The sequence below is a fragment of the Nothobranchius furzeri genome, chromosome 13, assembly GCF_043380555.1.
Source record: "Nothobranchius furzeri strain GRZ-AD chromosome 13, NfurGRZ-RIMD1, whole genome shotgun sequence".
Taxonomy (NCBI): Eukaryota; Metazoa; Chordata; class Actinopteri; order Cyprinodontiformes; family Nothobranchiidae; genus Nothobranchius; species Nothobranchius furzeri.
In genome coordinates, this window is record NC_091753.1 from 41416711 (window position 1) to 41430090 (window position 13380).

At 43.1% G+C, this 13380-nt stretch overlaps 1 protein-coding gene across 1 annotated transcript in view; it reads right to left on the minus strand.

Moving 5' to 3' along the window:
• The window catches only part of ptgir (prostaglandin I2 receptor), a 60015-nt gene that overhangs the window by 31129 nt on the left and 15506 nt on the right, over positions 1–13380 (minus strand). The gene's annotated exons all lie outside the window — the stretch shown is intronic.

Sequence of the window (13380 nt, forward strand, 5' to 3'; positions counted from 1 at the left end):
TTATCTTCAAGTGTTGATTTGTTGTTTGTTGTGTTTCGACCTGCAGGTTTTTCTGCTTCAGACTGATGGATTAGTGAGAGGCAGCAGCTACAGCAGCGTCTGAGGCAAACGGAACTAAAACGGATCTGTGCATAAAAAACAGTCAACTGTTTACTGTTGGCAAAAAAAGTCTTGCTGACTGATTTCATTTGTACTGCAAAAAATATCTTAACATGTCTGATGTGCTCATCTGTTTCATGAATTATTCTGTTTATGTCACACATAAATAACAATCGCTCTCCCAAGCTCCCGATTCCACAACTACAGGTGGCACAGATGATAATTGCTCATTTAAAACAATCCACCTGAGGGCCGACTCGTCAGCATCAGTAGCTCTAAATGTATTTTTAGTTTGGTCCCTGAGAGCAAAGGAGAAACATTTCTTCCCATCATTTACAGTAAACAACATTTACTGTTCAGTGGTCTGTAAAATCCCAAAACCATGAAACCGGCTGTGTCTGGTTGCGATTATCTCATTAGTTGTGATGAATCCCCAGTGTTGGCATGCTGCTTCGGCTCTTTGAAGAAGTCGCTTGATGTAGCAATGATAAACTTTTTTAACAATCAAAAATATGTTCTATGATGTCTCTTGCCAAAACAAATATGTCAGTGAAATTGAAAATCCAGTGAAACTTTATGGCAGAATGACCCCTCATCGAGTTCATCTCACAGCAGATGAGTTTTGTGTAAGGAGAGTAAAATGATTTATTACCACTGTGCAAACATTCATGTTCCCACTTTTGTGACCAGTTACATCATATGTAACATAACTGTTTAGATAAATGTTTATAGGGACTCTTTCTATAAAAGAGGACTCTTATTCTGAAAGCCTGATTAGGCAAAAGCTCATCACAACTTTTTGTTTATTACATTTTATAATTTTATTGCGCGAGAATGTTAACGGATTTTCTTTTTATGGTCCCCTCAGCACCTTCAGTAGATAATCTGTTTTATGATTGGTTTATTGTGTGGGTGTTGTGTTTCACAGCTGTCCCAATCAAGTTTTATTAGGTGATATGTATCCTGACACGGCTACAAGTGGGGAGTGTGTTTAAAAATGACTGTTTGTTCTGTTACTCTGAAGATGTCGTTTTCAAGCTACCTCTGAGAAAACTGAGTGGTCATGGTCAAGGGATGAATGTTTATTACCAATTACATCAATTTTGAGCTGATAGTTGATGGAGCAGGTGGGTTTTTTTCAGCAGCAAATGTGTCTGTCAGGCCGTCTGAGAAAAGTCCAGTTATTGATGAAGAGGAGAAGTAAGAAAGAGAGAAAACTTCAAATAGTCCCAAAACTGCTCAGAGTACGTGTATTTGTCTCATTCAGCATGTGTACCTGAACAATACCCGCTTCCTCGTCTACTTCAGATAAGTAGAACAAAATGACATTCTGTCAGATTGTTGGGGACAGTCAAACCACGAATCATCTAAATATAAAAAAAAACTGCAGAATGTCAGAAATTATCTCAAGACAATCAGCACACCCACACAAACTGCCAGTGTGTGTGTGTGTGTGTGTGTGTGTGTGTGTGTGTGTGTGTGTGTGTGTGTGTGCGCGTGTGTGTGTGTGTATGTGTGTGTGTGTTTGTCCTCAATTTGGTGTAGAGGAAGCTGAGTTCAGCTCATATGTGACAGATGCTTATACAGAAAAATTTTCGTGTAAATGGCCTGTATTTGATATAGTGCCTTCTAGAGTCCTGGAACCCCCCAAGGCACTTTACAACACTATCAGTCATTCACCCATTGTTTACCAAGTAAAGTTGGGTGTTCTGATTAGTGCACAAGAAATAAAATGTGGTACTGTATAATTATTGAAATAAGAGATTGGCAGCATGAAAATCACTTACAAGCTAATGAAAGCTTCTGTGTTGTCATCAGCTCTTGACATTTTTTTGAGTGCCATTGTAATTTAGCAGAACCGTATCTTTCAGAAAATCCCCATTCTTGTTTTTTTTTGTTTGTTTGTTTGTTTGTTTTTGTAAATTGGGTTTCCTTATCTTAAAGTAGCTGAAGCAGCAAAACATTTGTGGTGTACCCAGCGACACATATACTGGACCAAATAACGTTCACTGGCAAGAATGTTTTTGATATAAAATGGGAGGTTCTCACCACCACCATTTTGACTGTAACACACATCTCGTCATGCCCAGATAATCCAAAAATGGGAAAAGAGGTGGAGCTATTACGATTGGAACAAATGAACCAATGTAGCTACTAGCTAACTTAGCTAACCCAAGAAGCTAAGAAGTGGCTCTGGGGTAGCCGACCCACGCGACCACTTGGCTTCCATGCAAGGCTGTAGTCAGGCTGGTCGCCTGTGGAGCTATGGACTGTTAAAATACAAGCAGAGCCTCAGTCCGCTGCAATCGGAGCATTGCACCCTGGCCTCTTACACGAGGTCATGCTCCGCCTCGGTCGGAGTGGATCAGAGCTCAGTGGGAGCTACGTGCTAACTCAAGCTAACATAGGTTTCTTGGGCACAATTAGCGACAGAAACGCAGTACAACGACTCCAAAATCAACTCAAAGAGCAGCTGTGTTTCTGTAAACTCCTTCAAAGAGCTACACATGAGCAGCACAACTAAAACCATGGAAGCAAGGCAGACGCGTGGCGCGTCTCTGACCCCCAAAAGATAGGAGCTTGTGGCCGCCTGCATGTAGCAGCTGTCCCTGACTGAGAGACAGGAGGGAATGCCTTGCTGGGCTTGTTCCGCAAGGACAGGGTAGCAGATTTGCACATCTCTGATTGCAGGACTACCACTGCTTTTAAAGGTGGAGCCACATTACTAAATGATATTTGTTGTAAGGACAAATGTACAGAGGATCAGCTTTCTTCTCATGCTGTGATCTAACTCCTCAAAATAGTTTACAAAGACCCAGAAGAAAAGAGGGAGAACGTTTTTGTTTTACCAACAATGAGCTGCGGCTTCCTTTTCAGAATAACAGCACCAAAGAGTCAGGATGGCACCTATTGACCAAAGAGCTCTTAAATTGCCGTCTTTAAATTTTCCACATAAGACAGATAGACTAATAGCTAATGCTATTTGCAAAAATCAATAGGCTTTTATTTGTTAGTCGATAAAATCGACTGGTAGGTTTGCGTCATAAAATGCTGACGCAAATTTGAGAATTCAAACATAAAAAAGGGGAAAATTGTTTAATTACATTTAACCCTCTCAGGCTCAAAACAAGTTTTGATAAAAGGAAAAACAACTAAGTCCTTTGGGGGTACTGAGTAAAAAAAATGCTCATGAATTACGTATGTGGAGTAACCAGGTAGGTAGGTTTTAACAGTTGCAAAACTGAAACGCCTGCCTCCAGAGGGTTAAACAAACCTCAAAATAAGAAATGCTACTAAATTAACAAAGAAGCTGTTTATCCAAATCTCTGTATTTTCCTCGTTACCACAAATGATCTTCCACCTGCCTGGGCTGGGATAATTGTAATGTTTTTCCACAGAATAATTATGTTATCATTCAGTGATCACAACCATCTAATTAAAGTGCTTCCACAGCTGATAAGAAATATGCCATTTATTTTGAAAACAGCATAGTTAAGCGGTCCATTCAGACTTCACTCCAAGTCTCCGTTTTTTTTACTAATGTAGCATCACACTTTATAGCGCAACAACTGCATATTTAATTGTTACCAATGAGATGTGATGATTCCATATAAATATGAAATATCAACCTGATTGATCTTTGAATGTTTAGCCAGAAGAGTTTAGGATTCGTTGCTTGTTCAGGGACCATAAACACACTTTGTATTACTTCAGGCAGAGTCAAGTATATAATTAAAAGGAATTTTATTCTTTCCTAAACTAATTATAATACATTACAAGCTATAAATAATGATATGTGATGGAGTGTATATGTGGTGATGAATGTGATGTGTAGGTGGTGTGGTGTAAAGTAGATACAGTATGTATCAGAACCTTTGTATCTGAAAGAGATTGTGAATCCTGGGTGTAAAATAATTTGTTGCCTGCTATAAACTACAGAGTTGATTATTAATAAAACAACATCAAACACAATATGTTGTGTCTACAAACTCTGATCGGAGACCCCCGGTCAGATCCGGAATGTCAGGAAGTCGGATGGACCTCAAGGCACCGAAGTTCATAGAATAACTGCAGTGTGACCAGTCCAGTCTCGAGATGTCTCCAGGTCACAACAGGCAGGAAAGCTTGTTGCGTCTAACACGGATGGGTTTTTAAGGAGCCGTACGGCTGTGTCAGCTGGCAGTGTGCCAAGAGGTTTGACTGTGTGTCAATAGAGAAAGGTGTTTTAAGGAGGCTTGGCAACTTCGGAGTTCCACTCGAAACTGAATAACTCAGGAAGTCACTCCAGTTTTAATAATCTAGAATTTATCATTTCTGCGAATCAGAATTTGACATGTTTGTCGGCATTACCATACATCCCTCAGAAAACCACACCTTCCAGATACAAGATGTTCTAATTCTGTGGATAAAGAATGTGATTTGACCTTAACCTTAATTTGAATCTAATGAACATTGTGTATGAGTGTAGATAATGATTAACTTGTTAAATCAAACAGTACTGATCACAAGATATAAATGGATCATTATAAGAACAATATTCATTTCAACTTCACTGAATTAGGCACATATTATTCAAACATTTCATATAACATCTGGTTTGTTCAACTCTATGATTATTTAACTTATAAGTTGTAAAAGTTCCTTTCTTATTCACAGTGTGGAATCCAGCAGTCTGAGATAAGAGGACAGCTTTTGTCTGGAGACCTAGTTTGACAATCTTGTGTTCATGGAATGTCAACAAGCACAGCAGAATCTTTTGGGTGTTAGAAGATAGAATAGAAAAAGCACCTAGATAGTGGAATCATTTCTGTAGATGACCGGTCACTAGGTCAATAAATAGGTCAAAAGTGACCCTTTCAGGACATTACATTAACCTTGTCGATATTTTCAGTTTGTGAAAAATTGTGGTAAGCAGTTTTCCTGGAAGTAAATGAAGATCATTCAAGGGGCAAAGAATAAAAATAATGCATTAAACAGGAAATCTCGACCCCTCCAACTCTTCCCCAAAATCTGGTTCTGTTCAAAGTTTAGACATAAAAACAAATACACAGCTGGAAGGCACAACCTCACAGAGAACCGTCTCACTAGGTAGTCTCGGCTCTGACTGAGTGACGATTGAGTTTCGTTCAGCTCAACGTTGCGTTTTTTTACCCTTGGATCTCGTGACAGATCTACAGGGTGTGACTTTAGGGCCCCACAGTCAAAATGGGGCCACATCTGGACCCTGTTAAAAGATTTGTAAATATTTCTTTTGATGTTTTTGATCATTAGACTATCAGAAAAGCAGTTTTCAAGTATGTGAATTCGTTTTTAACCGGAAGTGGTTTTGGGTATTGGACCAGTTGTTGCCAAGTTTAGCATCCAGCAATGGTCAGTTTGGGTACAGTCTGACCTTTTACCATCTATTCAACATCTGGTCAGAAAAGAGACACAATATTGCATGTGTTCCCTTTAAATGAGCCTTCACACCAGCTGGGATTTAGACTCTGCAAGTCTGAATCATAAACAATAACTTTCTTTCCTATCTTTGTGCCTCCAGAAGGAAGAAGAACTCCAGTTCTTCATAAATTCAAGAATGATTATAATAAATCAATATAAACTCCTTCTATGACTTATAATCCAGATAATCATTAAATAAACATTTGTTTATTACTACTTATGATAATTATAGTATAATGAAATGCTTCATTAATCTGTGCTAACTGAATGGATGTTAAGTTTGGCTACTAGACTGCAATGTGTTCACCATGTTTTGACGACAAGATCCTCACACCTGCACATCCACAATAACAAGTACGGTTAAGTTAGACTACAGCACGACTTGTTTTCTTCACCAGGCAGGACTTCCATATTAAAGAAGGCGTGTTTCTGAGTTGTCTTGGTAACATCGTCTTTCCTGTCAGCCTCTGATTGGCTGTGAAAATCATAACATAAATTCTTTAAAACTAAATCACTTTGAGTGATTTGCGAGTTCTAGAGAAAGCTTCAGACCGGCCATCTTTAGCATATCTCTTTAACAATCAAAGATTTTGACACATCGTCAAAACCTTTTTGCATCTACAAAGCTGAGACAGCAAACAGTTCCTGCAGAAACAAGCTGATATTGTTCAACTCCTTAAAGAGCAAGTCAACCCTGTAATGTTCTGTTCTCAAACTTATAAATAATTCTTCTTAGACCGCTTCATGAACCACCATTTCACTTTATTTACCGCTCGTCGGAACCACATAACCACTCCCACTTCCGGTAGCAACTACGGCAAACACGCAGGACAATATGTATGGCATGCAAACATTATGAACAATACAACATCTCCCTTTTTTTTTTTTAAGTCCACCAGTGACATAGCTAGTATGCATTTAGAATGGAACTTCTTGAACATGAAAGCACGAAACAGCCTGCTCAACAAGGTAATATGTCAAGTTACTGCCACATAAAACTAACAATAACAATGCAACACAGGATATGAACACATTGGTACATCCGCTTGACATGTTGTTTTTTTATTTTTTTATTTTAGGGCAGCGATCCACCTACACCCTTTACAATCACAGGTCAAGAATGACCCTTGGTTTGACCACTCGTCCTGATCTGGTGGTCAGGGTAGAGCTAGTGTCCCTGGTTGGTGTTGTAATGCCTCTGGATGGCGACAGGGGCTCTGCTTGCTGTTGAGCTGCACTATCTGGCTGGGTTACCAGATCGGATGTTGGTGCTGGAGGGGCCGCTTTGGTGCCTCTCAGGTGCCGTCGGTTACGCCGTATAGTCTGTCCTTCGCCAGTGCGGATCAGGAAAGAGCGGGCGGTCTCTGCAGGTTGGATGATGACAGCCGGTTTCCAGTTTCCAGACTCGTGCTGAAAACGAATGTGGTCACCGTGCTGCAGCCTCGGTAGTGGTGTGGCGCTGCGATTGTAGTAGTGCCTCTGACGCTCTTGCCTTTCCATCCGTGTTTTTTGCACGGCCGTCTGGCTTATGATGCGAGGCGACAGCTGGTGTCCCGTGATGGGAATCACTGAACGCAGACGTCGACTCATGAGGAGCTGCGCAGGTGATCTGAAGCCGTCGACTGGCGTGTTCCTTTGCTCCAACATAGACAGGTATGGATCAACTCCCTGTGCATGAGCTTTATCCAGAACTGATTTGGCCGTTTGAACTGTTCTTTCAGCAAGGCCATTGCTTTGTGGGTACAAAGGGCTTGAGGTTGTGTGGACAAAGTCCCATGTGACTGCAAAATCCTTGAACTCTCGACAGCTATACTGTGGTCCGTTATCCGAGACAAACTTCTCTGGTATGCCATGCCTGGCGAATATGGCCTTGAGCTTTTTGATGACGGACCCTGCGGTGGTAGTGAATAGCCTTTCAACCTTGAAGTAGCGGCTGTAATAGTCCACAACTACTAAGTAGTCCCGTCCACGCCATGTGAAGAGATCTGAGGCCACGACCTGCCATGGTCTCTCAGGAATCTGGTGTGGAATGAGAGGTTCTTTGGGATTTGCTGCGCGCCGCTCCTGACATATGGAACAGTTTTCCACCGAGGCAGTTATATCTCTGCCCATGCCTGGCCAGAAGAGGGCGTCCCTTGCTCTCTGCTTACTCCTCTCCATCCCCATGTGCCCAGTGTGGATTCCCTCCAGCATATTGTTTCTTAGGGCTGTGGGCACTATGATTTTGTCACCTTTAAAGATGATGCCATGGAAATGCGAAATTTCATCTCGGAAATTCCAGAAGTCCAACAGGGTTTTGGGGCATTTTTTTCTGTCCTCAGGCCAACCATCCTGCACGGTTTGCCTCAGCAGGGTGAGCTGCGGGTCGCATCTTGTTGCAGCCTGTATCTCTGAGAGTTTTTTGTCACTTACTGGGAGGCTGTTTATCACTGAGTGGATCTGATCTTCCATGCCTTCGCTCAGCGTGCTGTCTTGGTCGAGCAATGGTTTCCTGGACAGTGTGTCGGCCACAGGTATGTCTTTTCCGGGCCGGTGCACGATCTTTATGTCGTATCTCTGCAGCTGTAACAGCATGCGCTGCAGACGAGCAGGGGCTACAGAGATCGGCTTCTTCAGTATGTGCTCCAACGGCTTGTGGTTCTGCCGTATATGTAGGTGTGGAAACGCTTGCATCCAAACAACACCGCAAAGAGCTCCTTTTCAATCTGTGCGTAGTTAACCTCTGTTGGGGTCAGTGTCTTTGAAGCATATGCTATTGGGTGTCCGTCCTGCATCAACACAGCTCCCAAACCATACTTCGATGCATCTACCTGTAGCCGTATCTCCTTGGTTGTGTCGTAGTATGCCAGTATGGGGCCTGGTTCTCTGGTTATGAGGTCTTTCATTTGCTGGAAGACTCTGTCGTGATTCTGATCCCATATGAACTCCGAATCTTGCTTTAGCAGCTGACGCAGTGGTGCATTTACTTCTGATAGCCGTGGTGCAAATCTGGACAGGTAATTAGCCATTCCCAGAATTGTCTCGAGCTCGTTCTTGTTCTCAGGAGGTGGCATGTCTTTTATGGCCTGCAGTTTCTTTGGGTCTGGCTGGATGCCCTCGCGGGTGAGTTTGTGTCCAAAGTAACTAACCTCTGTGGCTCCTATGACACATTTCTCTGGATTGAGACGCACTCCTCGCTCCCTTGTGCACTCGAGCATGGCACGGAGGTTGTCGTCGTGTTCCTCCTTTGTCCTGCCAAACACGAGGATGTCATCCACAATGGCTACCACCCCATTGAGCCCTTCATATGTCTCATCGATTTTTCTTTGGAAAATGTCCTATGCTGATATTATCCCAAAAGGAAGGTGCAGAAAGCGGTACCTGCCAAAGATCGTGTTGAATGTGGTGAGGAGCGATGACTTGGTGGTTAACTGGATGGCCCAATAGCCGGAGCGAGCATCCATGACACTAAAGTACTGAGCTCCTGCCAGCTTTGGTGTGATGTCATCCAGTGTTGGAAGCGGGTAATGGGGTCTTTTGATGACTTTGTTTAACTCGCGAGGATCAAGGCACACTCTGAGATTCCCATTACGTTTCTCTGCGACCACCAGTCCGTTCACCCATTCTGTGGGTTCTTTTACTTTGGTGATTATGCCGTTTTTCTCCATGTCGTCCAGCTCCTGTTTCAGTCGTTCCCGCAGTGTGAAAGGGATTCTCCGTGGGGGGCACACGACGGGCGTGGCGTCCGAGTCAATGTGTAAGTCGCATTCTCCTGGGAATTTCCCTATGCCTTAAAACACATCAGCAAACTCCTCCATGACGCCTGTGATCTGCACTGACATGACCAGCTTGACTAGGTTTAGATCTAGGCATGCTCTCAACCCTAGGATGGGAGGCGCTGCAGTTTCTACTATATCAAAGGTCAGCATCTTGTGAATGTCTTTCCATCTGCACTTCAACTGGCAGGTGCCTTTGATGTTGAGTTTTTCACCTCCATAGCCAGATAGTGTGTGTGTGGGCGGTGCCAAGCTGACCTGCTTGAAACGTTTCTTAAACAATCGGGCAGGGATGACGTTAGCAGTGGCTCCTGTGTCAAGCTTAAATCTCACGGTGTGATGACATGAGCCTATTTCTACGTCAGCGTAAGCCTGTTCATCAGCCTCCCCTTCATTGCACTTTGTTATGGAATCTATGAATAGCTCTGCTTCCTCGCTTGGAGTGTCAGGGTTGATAGAACACACCGGGTTGCGTTGGTTTTGTGCTTCTGAACGGCATGCTTTGGCAAAGTGGTTCATTTTATTGCACTTTTTGCACCTCCTCCCTTTTGCAGGGCACTCCTCCTTCTGACTGTGTGCTAGTGCACATCTTCCACACACTTTTCCCATGTTATTGTGATGAGGTGCCCTCCTATGTTTCTGCTGCATACTCTGGCGCTTATTGGATACTGCATGCGCAGGCGCTGCTCCCTGCAGGTTTGTGTGTGGGTCGACCATGGCTTTCAATTGGGTTTGTGCGATCTCATACGAGCGTGCCATGTCTATGGCTTTTTCTAGGGTTAAGCCTGATTTATGCTTCTCCGTCTGCGTCAGTGCGGAGACACGCAACGCCATTATCCGTCCTTGCGTAGGGCTCCGGCAGGCACGCAAGTACGTACGGAGTCGAGCCCACTTTTTTAAACATCCGTCGAACGAGACGGATTACGCAAGCTTGTGATTGGTCAGGACGCCGCTGTTGTTTACAGCGCCGCCATTGCAAAGAGAGCCGAGGATAACTAGCGGCAGACACGGAGAAGCTTGAAGAATACCTAGCGAAAAAACTCTAAAAATATGAACGTTTAATTCTCCCGTGACTGGAGGAGTGAAAAGATGTGCATCAAGCGTTTTATTTGTGGACGTAAATGACAGGAAACATGGGTTTAGAGGTGGCGAGCGCATGAAGCGGTGGGAGAATGAGAGACAAATATGTCCGTGTCTCTTATAAACACAAAAAACACAATATAAACACACTATCTTGGACCGATACATGACAGGACACCACAGAACAGCGCTACGCCCTCTGCTGTCCTGCCGGCTAATTGCTTTGCAACACTCTCCAGGAGACGGAGAAGTATGAGAGCAAAACGCTTCCGTCAATCCGTGCGTGTCTGTCCCTTGTGGAGCTGACGGAGAAGCATAAACCAGGCTTTAAATCTGACCCTTGACTCAGCAGTTTTTCTCTGACTTGTGGGAAACTGGTTGCAAAGACAATCCTGTCACGGACCATTTCATCACTGTTCTCATAGCCGCACTGCTTGACGAGTAGCTTTAACTCCGTCACAAAGTGTTCAAATGACTCCCCTTCACCTTGGAGCCTTTCGTTAAACTTGTATCTGGCAAAAATGGTGTTCGTTTTAGGCATGAGGTACTGTTCAAACCTGTCGAGGTAGGTGGTCAGCTCTTTAGCTTCCTCCTCAGATAGCTGCCATGTGTTATAAATGTCTCTGCCTCTTTCTCCTACCCACAGAAGGAGATAGCTGCACTGGGTCTCCTCGGACTTGCCGCTTAGCGGGCCGCTAAACATTAGCTTCACATGTTGTACGAACCTCCGCCAGGCATCGGGAAGATTAGCTGAATCCCAGTCCATCCGTGGTGCAGGAACTCCTGACGAATCCATTTTTCGCGCTGACAGTGGGCGTTTAGTTCGATTTACTCTGACACCATGTAATGTTCTGTTCTCAAACTTATAAATAATTCTTCTTAGACCGCTTCATGAACCACCATTTCACTTTATTTACCGCTCGTCGGAACCACATAACCACTCCCACTTCCGGTAGCAACTACGGCAAACACGCAGGACAATAGGTATGGCATGCAAACATTATGAACAATACAACAAACCCCTACCAGAGTCTAACTCCACTCCCACTTCATGTTTGAAAAATGCAACAAATGCTGTTGCCTGGCAGACCGAGAGGGCGGAGCCGCTAACAAATACACACACACTCAGGCTCACGACAGCATTGTGGCATCATAATGTACCAGTTTACATCATAGCATACTTCTTAGCCAATAGCGGTGGCAGATTTAAATTAAAATACAGTGCAGAGTTTTTACCTGACAACGGCACAACACTGCCAGTTTTAGGCAGAATATTTAAATTTTAACTAAGATGCACTGAAGTGCCAAATTATTGACGACACGTGTCTGCAGCACGATTAGACACTCATTTATTTAGTTTATCAGCAAAAAAAATTTTATTTGGGGGTGACTTGCTCTTTAAGAGTTATTCCTGAGACGCAAGCTGATTCCAATCTGTGCTGCCTGGTGACATCTTTTGGACTGGAGAAGTCTGTGCTTGCGGTCAATCTACCGGACCTGGGTGCCCAGAGGTCATCCGACCTCTCTGACCTCCGGATCCGTGACGAGGGTCATCAAAAGGGTGAGGCAGAACACAGAGAGATTGAGTCTGAATGTGCTTCTGAAGATAACATCCTAGTTTAGAGCAAACCAAATTCTTTTTCATCCGGAGACGCCGCTTTCCGGGATTGGAAGTTCTGACCAACACCGCATTTACACATAGGTTCCTACATCACCTTTAGCTCCATCCATTCACAGTAAATGCTTAGTTCACTTGTCGTGTTTTAATTGTTTCTAAAATAAATTCTTACATTTATAAACTTGACTCTTTCTTGAAGTAACACGAAGTGTGGTTGATCACTGAAAAAGCAAAGAACCTAGATCTTCTGAATTAAATCCTAGAAACTTCTGAATAACTACAATAAAGACATTGCAGGTTAATATTTTATATTTATATAGAATATTACTTCTTCATGGTCATAACAGATAAAATCATCAATTTGCCTCTGTTACACAAGTATCAAATGGAACATAAATGTTACAAAAACTCACATTATTCACACCAAAACACTAAAAGGTAGGACAGATAGATCGATAAGTGAATCAATAGACTGATATTTCCTTAAAAACTAACACAATAAAATAACTAATTCTGACCATAAGTTTAACACTGCATTGAGGATTTTGCTGTCTACATCCCATAATAGGTAAGAAATCATTTGGATCTATGCTGTTCCAGCCAGGTGATCACCTCCTACTCTCCTTTAATTGAAACCTAAAGCCATGTTCCCGAGCACATCTAATTTAGAGAAGCATTAATTAAATCCATCTCCTGTTAATAAGAACAATCAGATGTTGTCTACCTCCCCCTGTGTGCCTCAAACCAAAGAAAATGTGATGGCAAGGCAAGATAAAGTGGTTGAGCTCAACAAGTGAACGTGAAAACACACACAAACGCACACACACGTTAGGAAGAGGGCTCATTGTTCCTTCAACAAAGAAAGCTGCCGATTGCCGAGCATCGTCTTTCTTTGGACGCCGGCATGAGAGGTAAAAATTGCGGCATCACCTGGAGAACAAAAGCAGTTAGGTACACAAAGCAGTCACAGCATGTGTGTCTTTCCTTCTCCAGCCGCTCCACTCCCACGTTGCAGGGACTCACCAGACACCTGAAACTCAAGCAAAGGTCATTGGATCTCACGCCGATGTGACTTCCATTGTGTCTGCTTCTTACAGGTCTAAAATTAGTTTAGCTGCCACCATCAATGAGGATGTTCTGTTCCCTTAAATGAATCCACACGGAGGCAAAGGAATGAGGGAAGGAGGTGGGAATGCCTGGATGAAAACATCATGAATTACTTATACAGCCAAGAGGGTTTTATTATTCTTATTTTTGGTTTATTGTTGAAAAGTGAGTTCAGGAGATCCCTCAGGAGGTAACCTAATATGTTTGCATGGTGCGCCAGATCCAGACTGAGGATTTCTGGTTTTGTTTTAACTTTTGTTTTGCTTTTTAAGTCTTAGTCGA